Raw genomic sequence first — 10,884 nt, 5'->3', positions numbered from 1 at the left:
AATAGTGAAAATGATTAGAGGCTATAAAGAAAGAAAAGAAAGTTTAAAATAAACTGTTGACTTAGGAAAAAAAATTATGGGCTCCAGGATTGAAGGATTGAACGAACTTCACTCTTGAGTTATCATTCAATACTAGTCTGAGAGAGAGAGAGAGGGGGGGGGGATGAAAGGGAAGAAGAATACCAAGAATAAAAGATTAAGGGGAGAATGGTTGGAAAAAGATTTTAAAAGCAATTAAGAGAATGAATGCCAGTTTGGGAGAAAGAAAATGAATAAAGGGTACAAAAAAAAAACATGCAGAGAGAAGGAATGAGAAAGAAATTTAGAGAAAGATGCACATGTAGTAGTAGTGGTGGTGGTGGTAGTAGGAGTACTGGTGGTTGTTGTTGTTGCTGTTTATGGTAGTAGTTACAGCAATGGTGGTGGTGGTAGTAGTAGTAGTAGTAGTAGTAGTAACAATAACAATGGTGGTGGTAGTAGTAGTGGCAATGGTGGTGGTAGTAGTAGTGGCAATGGTGGTGGTGGTCGTAGTGGCAATGGTGGTGGTTTTTGTTGCAGTTTATGGTAGTAGTGACAGCAATGGTTGTAGTAGTAGTAATGATGGTGGTGGTGGTGGTGGTGGTGAAAGTAGTAAGAACATGAAGTCATTGAGAAAGAGGTTTAGGGAGGAGAGAAAGAGAAAGAAATAAGGCAAGGAACCAAAAGCGAGTGAAACAAAAACATTAAAAAAAAAATGCCTGAAATTCAAAAGGTCAAGAGGTCAAAGAGAGGGGAAAAACAGAGAGCACTTGGACACATCACATATACATGCACGAAGTGAGGTGCAAGAGCATGTGCATATGTGCCTGTGTGTGCACTGGAAGTAGTGGTAACATCTTAAGGCATTGCTATATGAAACAACACAGAAGCAAGCTGGTCAAAAGCGGAGGAATCATGCAGCAAGAACAAACATTTTAACTTTGCAAACCTAATGCAATTATCACCTTTGTCTAGATGTCAGGAAATTAAACACAGAGAATACACGCCCTGTCCCTGTCGCACTTCCTACTTGTGAGTCTGAAACATCAATCCCAGGCCTGCTTGGTGCTGACTTTTCAAATTCAGAAAACTCACGCAGGCATTATGTAGTTTAATAGTGATTTCCAGCAAACAAACTTTAATGATAAAAACTCACATGTGTACCACAGTGTCTTTATTTTCTTCCTGTCTCTCTCATATGTATGCCCACACATATATATTTGTTATGTAGTGCACCTACTACTATTACTACTACTACTACTACTACTACTACTACTACTGTCTCTTGCAGTCTCCAGCAACCCAAAATTGCCAAATTTCCTCCTTGACAACTTTCATTTGAAAATAGCTGCCAGATATAAATATATTTTTCAACTATATAATTTGTTTTAATACACAAGCTGAAAGAATTTTAAATTGAGAAAAGTTGTTTCTCATACATGTGTGCGTGTGTGTGTGTGTGTGTATGTGTGTGCGTGCGTGCACCACATCATCAGATGGAATGTAGAAATACCAGTGTCTTATTTCCTAGATGCATGTGTTTGTATACACACACACACTTAAACATATATATTGGATGGGTGTATATAAGAGCGATGGACTTTAAACCTTAAACACCTTACAGTAGTTACATCCCTTCCTTTCTGATTTCAAATCCCACCAGAGTCAACATCCCCTTTTCATCCTTCAAAGATCAATTAAAAAAAAGCAACAGTATTTTGCTAGTGTTGATTGTATTGTATTGTATTTGTTCACCTCACCATCCCCTACATTTGATTTGTGACCTTCAGCTAAAGTTAGAAATCAATAATTATTAGATCTATAAAAGAACAATGAGTTAGCAAAAACAATAATGTAGAAGAACCACAGAGCAAAAAAAAAAAAAAAATTTTTTTTTTTTTGCACTTTAATCTACAGAATCATATGCTGCAGCATTGGGTGTTGAATGCATAACACCAATAAATAAATACACTGGGTTACAAATGCCTGAAGACTTGGTAATTAACAGTAGAAACTACTTGAGGAAGAAACTGATCAAAGAATATCTGAGAAGAAATACGAACATAAGATGTGAGAATGCAGGGCCTCATTGGGTATCAAGACTGAAATTTATTGTCTTCCAACCAACCAATCCAAAACAAGATGGAAAAATGATGATGGCAGGGGATGATAGAATGTGGCATACTGGTTGTGTAGTTAAGAGACATACTTCCCAGGACCAGAGCAAGGCTACTTCAAGGGCATTGCAGCCTTGACAAGTCTACTTTTTTTTCATCTAAGATTACATTATCTAATGTGTCCTACTCCATTATTTTTATTAGGATGGCGTGGCATGGTGTAATTTGAGGAAGATTTAACTGCTGTTTCCAGCATGTCAAGTGACCATATAGCCGGGATGCCACAATGGTTCTGTTTGGTAAAGCAAAACATAATAACTGCTCCTACTTTAAGCTATCAACAAGAAGAGCCAGCTGTAAAAACATTTGTTCCAATAATACAAATGTACACATCAGAATCCCCTTAAGCGCCCAATATAGGATATAAAACAGCTGCTAACAAGACCAATACATATGTATAATGTACTAATTTGTTCTTGTGTCATTCAGAAAAATGTCAGCAAAAATATGAAAGACAATCTAAAAGAGACTTTATTTCTCTCTTTTTATTTTGAGATCATTATTGAAATGGATAGTATCGCAGTGGTCAATATTTTTCTCCTCTTGATGTCAAAGTTATGGATTTCATTGAAAGAAGAGTTCAGACCAGCAACCCAAACAGTGCATCGCTCTTTTTACTAACTCATTGATCTTTCATAGATCTGATAATTATTGATTTCTAACTTTAGCTGAAGGTCACAAATCAAATATCGGGGGAAGGTGAGATGCGTAAATACAATAGAATCAACACTGGAACAGAAAATATTAGAACTGTTATCCTTATATCCTTCATTTTAGAGAAGCTAACGTAAGTATGTCTATAGATGCAGCCAAAACACTGGCAGCATTCACACACACTCTCTCTCTCTCTCTCTCTCAATCATATTTATTCTCAGCTCTTCCTCTCGCTACCAGCCCCACTTACCATGCACTCATAAGTAATTCATATCTGACAATGGATCTTACAGTAACCTCTTTCCTGAAGGAATGAAAGAGAAAGAGTAAGAGTCACAGGATGAGAGAGAGATACTGAAAGACAATGGTTTTCAGGCAGATGAAAGATACCTAACAATACTACCCCCACCTCTCCTTTTCCCTCCGTGTAGTGTGATGTTAATGCATGTCAGGTGGACTGAGTATTTAACAAGGAGGCTCCTACATGGTTATCTGACTTAGTAAAAAAAAGCGGCTAAGTCTCTCACAAACCATATCCTACTATTTTGAATAAATGATATATTGGAGAAAGTAGGTCTTAAATATGTAAAAAGATAGAATTTTCATGTCTGGAATGCATTTCATCACAGGTTTGATCAAGCAGAGCTAATCTGGGGCCTAAACAAAATCTTCAGCCTTCTCTACCTCCAAATGTCACATCCTGCATGTTCTACTAGGTTAAGTGAGTAAAAGACTGAGAAGGTGTCTATTTCTTGTTGTAACTTAGACAGGTATCAAAAGCAATTGGTGAAAGCATGGTACATGTTACCATAGATATATATGATACAAATGTGGCACATGGAATGGCAAAGGAACAGGAAAAACAAGTAAAAAAAACATCAACAATTGATGCAAACAAGCTTAACACTTCTTCAGCTGTCAACCAAATATCATCACAATTTTGACACCCCTCTCTGTAGTTTATATATATATATATATATATAAAATCCTTGTTTAATGTCCACCTTCCATGCTAGCATGGATTGGATGGTTTAACAGGAGCTAGCCAAGTAGAAGACTACACCAGGCTTCTATGTGTGTTTTGACATGGTTTTTACAGCTGGATGCCCATCCTAATACCAACCACCCTGGAGAATGAACTGAACGCTTTTACATACCACCAACACAAGTGAAGTCAGTTTTGGCATGGTTTTCACAGCTGGATGCCGTTCCAAATGCCAGCCATTGATGAAGTTTTAATAATACCGAGGGTATAGTGGTATCAATCCAGAAGCACATCTTTGTGAAATAAACTCTTTAACCACACAACTAATCATGTGCCTTATAAACATATTTTTACACATGGTCTACATGGAGTAAATGAAAACCCTTTGTACTGTTTCACCTACATGCAGCTGATTTCATAAGAACAAGAAGGGGGGGAGAGAGGGAACACAAACATAAATAAAAATCTTTATCTTAAAAGATATATTGTTTCTGACTTTTTGAAGGTATAATAAGATTATTTTAGAAAAGCAAGTTAACTAAAGTTGAAAGTTATTTCAATAGAAAAGGATATATGTATGATACAATAAAAATTTTATGACTGTCTGATATTAATGCTATAAAAGAGAAAGCAACAGTTTAGTTTAATCAAAAATAGATTTGCTTCATATGAAACACACAGAAAATTATGTTTTATCTGGAATCTATTATCTGCTGCCTAGCTATCTCATATAGGTAGTTATTTAGTGCTTTATGTGAGGACTGTAATCGAAATGCCAAACTTTACCAAATTACTAAAACAAAACACTAAAACAATAGAAATTTCAACTGAATTAACAACTGACTAACCAAAAGCTATAATTTTGTAGCCAAATATCATTTATTGAAGTTAGTGTCTATGGATATAAAAATGGATAAGTTTGCTATAGGGTTTAGGGATGAGACAAGACTTGGTCTTCCTTGACAGAAATAATGTAAAAATGTATCAGAAGATTTATAGAAAATATGATTTCATTAAGAAACCCTGAACAATTAGTTATTGCTTATATCCAGCCCCTTTTCAGCCCCAATAAATCAAAGCTATGAGTCACATAAGTCATGACCAATCTGTCGTTGAAGTATAGTGTCAGAAAAACAACTCTCAGGAGTCATGACCCAGATGCAGCTTGATCCCCTGAGAGTGTAAGGGCCGAAAAACTGGCTTGGTGGGGGTGGGTTCCTCTATGAAGACCTTCTCCTCTTCAGCTCTCTTTAGAGTTTCTTACTACTAATGTATCCTAAAACAATATTGTCCTAAATATATTGGTCTTCTTCCTTTTTTTCTTAGGAAGATGACAGCAGTGGTTCCCAAACTATGCACCAAAAGGTGTACTGTAAATATTTAAAAATATAATTTAAGATTTCAGAAAATGTTGATGTTTCAGCATCTTAAGAATATCCTATTTATGATTCATTTATGATTAATAGAGCAAAATAAGAAATAACTTTCTTCCCCTCCTCTCAATTTTAAATGTTAACTCTTTAACATTCAATTACTCTGTCATAGGTAATGCTTATTGAATCACATTTCTTTGAAATGATTATGTATTATCTTCACCCGTGCCAGTGGAATGTAAACGCACCCCGGTGTCACACAAATGGCACCCATGCCAGTGGCATGTAAAAGCACCCATTACACTCTCAGAGTGGTTGGCATTAGGAAGGGCATCTTGCCATAGAAAATTATGCCAAATTAGACTTGAGTCTGGTGCAGCCTTCCAATGTGCCAGCCCAGTCAAACCGTCCAACCCATGCCAGCATGGACAATAGACGTTAAATGATGAATGATGATGATGATGATTTTGATGAAGATCATGCTAGCATGGAAAGCGGACGTTAAACGATGATGATGATGATGATGATTGTTTATTTTGAAAACAATTTTGCAGAGTAGATGTGAGAGGCTAGATATGGACAGTTTGATCAGAAAACAGGTAGAATGTTTGGACCTGATATGACAAGCGTAAAAGCTAAAGGGTTAAAACAGCTTTTTGTTGAGCATGTCAACTTTTTCTCATTTGATTTCATTTAATGATTCTTTTTATTTGATCTCCAGTGCACCTTAAAGTCAAAAAAATCAAGAACCACTGAAATAAGGTTTAATCTGAGGGAGACATAGCTGTCATTTCTAGCTAACCAAGCAACCATCTAAAGGTACCTCTCTTTGGCTTACTACAGAATTATTGCACACCTGGATTACCAGACTTCTTTTTTCTTTTCTTTTGAGTTTTGGCTTTATACTTTATTTAAATAGATGGATGACCATACTATAGACAACTGCTGAAAAATGAGGTTACTCAAAGATTACAAACACCAAATACCCCTTGGTATATGTATTACATCAAAATGCTGATGCAAAATTTTAAAGATATTTCTTAAGCAAGATTATTTGTTTCTCTTTCCAAGCTATATTAATGAAACAGTTTCATCTTCTCTAAACACAGCAGGTTACATAATTACTCTTGTCCCAAACAATCAACCACTACATTTCACCTTTTCTTAACATGTTAGGCTATATGTTACCTCTTTCCTAAACATGCTAGCTTATATAGATTTTTTTTGTCTCTTTCCTTCTATTGTTAATATCTCTGACTATATATTTCATTTCTTCAACATGTGTCTCTGTGTATATTATGTCTCGTAAACACACTAGGCTATATATTTCTCATTTCCTAAATATTAGATTGTACATTACTTCTTTCTCAAGTATAGCAAGCAATACATTACTTTATTTTTAAACAAGTTATTGAATGGTGTCTGCTTTTTATTGGCGTATACATACATACATATATGTATGTATGTATATATAAAAGAATTACTCTCCTTTTTTTTTCCTCATTTCTTTTACATAATATAAGAATACAATGTATATAAAGAATGTGTATGTACATGTGCTAGTGTGGCAAGTGTTTCTTTGCATTTGTATGCTTCCATCTATGTCACAATTCTTTCTGTATGTTTATTTCTTAACAATGGCATCTGAGAATCAGTCAATATCATTGCGAAAAATATTAAATATGAAGTGCTGTAGTTTATCAAGTTGTCGTTATTAAAGTAAGATAGAGTAGAGGAAGCAGAGAGGTGTTCGGAGACTGGAGACCGGATCATAGCAGTGATAGATGCACAACACATCTGATGAAAAGGAAAAAAGTGTGGGGGGTGGGGGTGGGGTGAGAGAGAGAGAGAGAGAGAGAGAGAGAAAGAGAGAGAGAGAGAGAGAGAACAGAAAATAAAGAAAGAGAAAAGACCATTTCATATTGTTTCCCAAGACTCTAAAAGTACAAATGTTCTAAAGCCAAGTTATTGAAACAAAAGTACAGCAAAGCACTCTGGAGTATATTGTTCTACAAGAGAACACAGTTTTCTGCTTTAGGCCAAGAACTCCAAAGTTGAAATAGAACACAAAAGGGCAACATTCAGTTTGTAAATATTAATAAGAGTGACATTAGGATATACCGATACTGCCATTTATTATTCAGCCTTAGGAAACAAATCTATAGAAAAGAAAGACCCACACTATATCAGCTTGGTGCATTTCATGCAACTATTCAACAATGTGGTTAACATTTACTGCCAATAAGAAGCTGATTAAAAATGGTATATTAACCAGCTTCTTAAGTACACAAGAACAATCGACAATGAGATAATGTAACATTTCTCACAGATCAAATTCCTGCTAAAAGGATTAATTGTTGAAATTTGTGTTAAGTTTAATAATTACTATTTTGTTTTTGGGTCAATGGGAAATATAATCGAACACTAAGTTTCAGTGCTTGACTAGTTGTTATTAGCAATATACATCAATCAATGTGTGATTGACTTCAGATGATGAAGAAAAGTGAATAATGGAAATCATGCAGCTTTCAGAAGCAACAGCAATAAATATAACGTTAAATAGATACTACCAGCTGTGGAAATAAGGTGAAAGACTTGTCTAATAATCTGAACTAAACGTCTGTTTGATAATAATCATCATTCTGTGTCAGCAGTTACTTACTGACTTAATTTTCTTTTAATATCAGGCATTTTTAAAAACAATATTAAGTTGTTATGAGTTTCAAACAAGCTAACAGTGAGAGAGAGCATCTGTGTAACACATGGAGTATAAAGTAATTCTGTTTGGTTTACCAATTTCACACCCACGCATGCACACATATACAGACACACATACATGCATACTGTAAATACTTCTGAAGAGTTTTAACAAACAGATTTCACTCACACCTCATTGACCACCTCAAGGCTAAGGTAGAAGACACTTGCCCAAATTTTCAGTTGAGACTGGGCCTGGAAAAAGCATGGTTGTGGAGCAAGTTTCTTAAGCAGAAAGTCAATTTTTGTGTCCTAAAGTCATGGGTTCAAATCCTGCTTGATTTGCATTAGTATTTTGTTCTTGAAAGTTATCCTCAACCATCACCATGCAAGCATAGAAAAAATGGACATTAAATCATTATTTAACATATATTTTCTCCATGCTTCCTTGTTTCAGATGGAATTTACAGAGGCAAATTTCCTACAGCTCGATGCCCTTCCAGTTGCCAACCCTCACTGTTTCCAAGCAAGGTATATTTCCCAATGGTTCAATGTGGTATTCACAGAAGACAGGAAGCAAACAATCTTAGTTGTATCACAACAATGCTCTCTTATAATCATTGCATGATGTATAGACACGGGTACATACAAACACACGCACATACAGAAGATGCGTTTCTTTCAGTTTCTGTCAACCAAATTCACCCACAAGGCTTTAATTGACCTGGAGCTTTAGGAGAAAACTCTTGCCCAAGGTGCCATACAGTGGAACTGAACCCAGAACCATGTGGTTGGTAAAGCAAGCTTCTTAACCTCACAGCCATGCCTGCATCTTTCATAAAGAAAAATAAAATAAATAGAGAAAAATAAAACCTACCAGAATAGCAGTAACAGTACTAACCTGCAAATAGAGAAAAAAAAATCTGTATTAGTAATGAAATAATAACATTGGTTTTTGAAACTAGATTAATTTTTAATACGAATATAATTACATGTGTTAGTGATCTAGTAGATAAGAGCTGTTACTTTCAGCTTAAGACTAGAGGTTTCTAAGATCAAATCCATTCTGACACTATGCTGACATTTAAAGAATGTAACACCTGATATTGGAAGATCACTGCTAATGGAAACATACTGTAGATGTAAATATAAAAAAATGTTCTCATTTCCCAAAAATGAGGTTATTAGTCTGAAAAATAATGCTCTTATTAAACAATAATACATCTTGAATATATTTGTATTTTTTATTACTTACTGTTTTATCCTCCTCCTCCTCCTCATTATTATTATTATTATGGCAGTGAGCTAGTATTGTTACCATATCGGACAAAATGTTTAATGGCATTTATGCTCAGATTTCAAATTCCAAACAGGTTGACTTAGCCTTTCATCCTTTTGAATTTGATGAAGTCAAGTATTGGTGCCAATGCACATGACTAGCCCCCCCCCTCCCCTAAAAGTTTTCAAACCTCGTGCCTATACTAGAAGTTATTATAATAATAATTATTATTACATTATTTAACATCCACTGTTCTATGCTTACATGGAACAGATGGAATTCACTGAGGTAAATTTCCTTGGCCTGGATGCTCTTCCTGTTGCCTAACCTAACTTGTTTGCAAACAAGGTAATATTTTTCAATGGCCAGACATGTTTTTCATGGAAAACTGGAAACCATCAACATTGCTTATTTGATAGTGGTGCTTGCTTACAAGAACCATTTCATGATGTCAAGACAAAGGTAAATAGACACACATACACACACACACACACACACACATAAGATTGGCTTCTTTCAGTTTCCATCCACCAAATCCCCTCACAAGGCTTTGGCTGACTTGAGGCTATGGTCAAAGACAACTGTCTTAAGACAACATTGTTGAGAAGCAAGCTTCTTAATCCACACAGCTATGAGCTGGCAGAAGAGTTTTCACTTCATACAAAATGTTTAGCATTAGCAGCATTTCTTCAAGCTCTTTACATTCAGAACTCAAATTCCACTGAGGTCAACTTTGCCCTTCACCTTTCAAGGCTGACAGAGTAAGTACTGGTTAAACAGTGGGGTCAGTCTAATCAACTGTCTCCCTCTCCTAAAATTGCTGGCCTTGTGCAAAATTCTGAGACCATTATTATTATTATTATTATTATTGCCCTGACTGGCTCCTGTGCTGGTGGCACATAAAAAAGTACCATCCGAATGCGGCCGATGCTAGTGCCACCTGACTGGCTCCTGTGCTGGTGGCACATAAAAAAGCACGATCCGAACGTGGTCAATGCCAGCCTCCTGTGCCAGTGGCACATAAAAGCACCCACTACACTCTCGGAGTGGTTGGCGTTTGGAAGGGCATCCAACTGTAGAAACACTGCCAGATCAGATTGGAGCCTGGTGTAGCCTCCTGGCTTGCCAGACCCCAGTCAAACCGTCCAACCCATGCCAACATGGAAAACGGATGTCAAACGATGATGACGATGACAGGCAAATCTACTTGGAACACTCATGGTTTGGGGTTCAGCCCCCTACACTGCACTTTGGGCAAGTATCTTCTCTGCTACATTATTGGGCCAAGACAAATACCTTGAAAGTGAATTTTGTAATTAGAAACTATGCAGAAACCCTTTGCACATGTGCTTATACATGCACATACTTGTCTGTTTCTGTATCTTGTGACATCACTTGACAACCAGTGTTAGTGGTTTAGCAGAATAAAGGTTGATAGAATAAAGACCATTCTTTTACTTGTTTCAGTCATGTGACTGCAGCCATGCTGGAGCTTAAAAAACAAAAAGCAAGTACTAGGGGTGATTTGATCAAGTAAACTTTTCAAGGCAGTGCTACAGCATGGCCGTAGACCAATGACTAAAACAAATAAAAAAAAGAATATGTTGCATGAATTGGATAACTCTGAACATAAAGGTATTTCATTGAAGTCATGGTGACTAAGGAGAGAGAGAAAGAGAGAGAGAGAGAGAGAGAGAGAGA

General features: G+C 36.1%; 1 protein-coding gene across 2 annotated transcripts in view; it reads right to left on the bottom strand.

Annotated features, from left to right (window-relative positions):
- The window catches only part of LOC106882187 (alpha-(1,6)-fucosyltransferase), an 881,702-nt gene that overhangs the window by 575,599 nt on the left and 295,219 nt on the right, over positions 1–10,884 (bottom strand). The window contains exon 1 of one of the 2 annotated variants that reach the window (XM_052976377.1): positions 8,782–8,811. The exons of the other annotated variant lie outside the window; for it this stretch is intronic. The gene's annotated coding sequence lies outside the window, so the exon portion shown is untranslated. Of the gene's footprint in view, positions 1–8,781; positions 8,812–10,884 lie in introns of those variants that run through there. 2 annotated transcript variants of the gene reach the window in all.

Source organism: Octopus bimaculoides, chromosome 24 (assembly GCF_001194135.2).
Source record: "Octopus bimaculoides isolate UCB-OBI-ISO-001 chromosome 24, ASM119413v2, whole genome shotgun sequence".
In the NCBI taxonomy this organism is placed as follows: domain Eukaryota; kingdom Metazoa; phylum Mollusca; class Cephalopoda; order Octopoda; family Octopodidae; genus Octopus; species Octopus bimaculoides.
This window is presented reverse-complemented; position numbering and strand designations above follow the sequence as displayed.